A 2,749-nucleotide genomic window follows, 5' to 3' on the forward strand; every position below is an offset into this window, starting at 1 on the left:
CCCGACACATGCAGCAACCGTGTGTGGGGGGGTAATTCCCTCCCAGCCCCATGCAGCAACCAGCAAAGCCCAGAAGCAGGACCTCTGCTCCCCCACACCAGTTCTTCTGCATGCTTTTAGGTCTCCACAGTCAGGGCTTACCTGGGCCAGCCTGGCCTGAGACTGGGTCTTCTGCTCCTGCTTGTTCCCAGAAGTGTCCAGAGACCCACTGATCCCAGCACGACACCTGCACAACTTGGCCAGGACTCCTCCAAGGGGGCAGGCATTCCCTGGGAAGCCCCCGGGGACGCGCTGAGCTGCCACAGCCCAGCACAAAGGGCCCAAATCTACCAGATGACGGGGAGGGGTCGCGTGAAAGCATTGTGCAATTAAAGATGCCCCATAACACGGTCAGAGCGAGACCCAGAGGTGACAGCTCCTGGCAGCAGGAGAGCAGTGAAAGCAGCTTCTTGGGAGCTACCAGAGTCTGCCACCATTCCCTGAAGGGAAGATGCATCTGCCTTAGGTATTCATATACCCTGAGCACCCTTTTTCCTGCAAATCAGCAGCTGGAAATTAGGGCGCGTGTTTTTGACGAGAGAATGGGTCCTGAGCAGTTTGGCTCCAAGGCTGAAGGTCTTTCCTTGCTTGGCTCCACCCTCCCAAATGAGGCGTGTGTCTTATCAGGGAGTGTGTGATATGCTGGTAAATACTGTATATTTAAGGTCTCACAGGTGTGCTGCCATGGGCCAGGCAACTCATGGCTCTTGAGCCACCTCTTGCCCAGGCGCTAGTCCTGTCCCTGGGAGGAGAGGCTGCTTCTGGGCACAGACCTGCACTATTCCCAGCTGGGAGCCTGAGAAAGGCAGTCATCTAGCTGCACTCATGCCTGGAAGGAGCCCGGGACTTGGTCCCTTGGGGCTGGGGCCCCTAGCTCCATCTCCTGCCCACGTGGTTGGTACTCAAGCAAGTCCTCCGGCCTCCACTCCAGCCCGATTCTGGAGTGTCTCCGCTAGAGGGAGTCAAAGGGCCGTGAATACTTTGTGCCGTGGTGGATGCGGGCCATGGAAAGGTCTGGGCAGTGGGAACCCGCGTGCTGGACCCCTTATGCGGCTCAGCACCCCAACGCAGGCGCCCCCGGACACAGGCTGGGCACTGCAGGCAGGGGCTCCTCCTGCTCCCTGCACCGTGTCCATCCCACTGGGTCGGCACAGCTGTGGGCAGAGGTGGCATTATGTAGTGGGGGCCCTACAGACCCCCAAAGCATCAGGGTCCCTTTCACTGGGAGCTCCTTAGCTCCTTCCTGCCCACGGGGCTGCAGAGCCAGGCAGGGTCTAGGCTGGAGGGAGCCAACCCTTTTGGCAGGCGTGCCACAAATTACCGCCCACCTTTCCCCAGTGCTGCTCCGATCCCCCCTCCCTGTCTGTCCGAGCTGCTGCTCTGCTTTCTGCTCTGCTACACACAGAGGCTACCTGTGCCACTTGCAGCATGCATGCCACAGGTGGGCCACCCCTGGGCTAGGTCTTCCCTTCATCCCTGGCCAGGGACCCCACTCCCAATGACTGCCGCGTGGCTCGCAGGGCTTCACGGAGAGGAGGGATAGAGGCCGTGGGTCTGACCAGCTCAGTAGCATGTGCTTGGATTTCAGAGGCCCAGGACTGAACAGCGCCCTGCAGCCAACCCCAGCCCTGCCGCAGGTGCCTGGCAGCATTGCTGCTCAACGGCTCCCCTCCCACTCTCCCCCCCAGAAGCACCTGCATTTCTGTGGCAAGCGGCTGATCTCTGCAAGCAACTGTAGACCTGCTCTCGGAAATGAAAGGTGCCATCTGGGACCCTCAGGGCTCTCCCTGGGAGCCAGCAAGGCCCGGAAAGGGGGCTTGGTGGAAACTTCCCTTTGATCCCAGAACAGCATAAGAGCAGACGCATGTTTTGCAGCGGAAGCGGTGAGCTGAGACCGAACGAGTGTCAGGCAGGGGTGCAACTGGGCAGGGTGTAGTGCCAACCACAGCTGCAGAGGGGCATCCTAGAAGGGTGCCAGGGAAGCAGTGGGCCTCAGGGTCTCCCCATTGGGCAGGGGGATGGCAGGGCTTGCCTCAGACCTCAAGGCGCCAGTGCAGCCTTTGCTGATGGGTCAAGGTTTGCAGTGAACCGGGGGGTGATCACAACCACTCTTCTCAGCTCACTGCCTGGCCCCCTCCTTCCCCCCAGAGACCCAGGTTTCCCCTGGCAGGGGGCTGGGCTCGGGGCTGGGGTGGGAAGACCGGGGCGCAGGTGCACTGCTGTACTGCACGCTGCCTCGCTCCCCTCCACTCCTGCTGGCCAGTGAATCGACGATCGATGCAATGATTTTCCTTTCCTGGAAGCTGCGCACAAGCCCAATCTCAGCAGACAGAGTCAAGAAAGGCTGCAGCCCCACATTGTCTGCAGCCCCAGGACCCTGGGCTCCTGCCCCTCCTCAGCCCGCAGCCACGGGCAGCCTCTCCCTTAGGCCTGTGAGTCAGTCACTTGTGTCCCTAATAGCCATGTGCTGGAATGAATGTGCCCCGGGCTACGCAGCCTGCGCCAGGCAGATCCCCCCAGGGCTGGCCCGCAGCACGGCTCAGAGGACAGCCCCCTAATGACACTCGGGCAGCACCAGACCCCTGCCCCGAGTGCTGTCAGGCTGGTCCAGGAGCCCCAGAGTAGCCCCCCCAGCCCACACCCAGGCTGGGTGTCACGTTGAAAGGCTACCAGGGCCAAAGGGGCTGGGGGTGTTGCAGCTGGATGGCCC

This window comes from Crocodylus porosus, unplaced genomic scaffold, assembly GCF_001723895.1.
Source record: "Crocodylus porosus isolate Cpor-Errol unplaced genomic scaffold, CroPor_comp1, whole genome shotgun sequence".
NCBI lineage: Eukaryota > Metazoa > Chordata > Crocodylia > Crocodylidae > Crocodylus > Crocodylus porosus.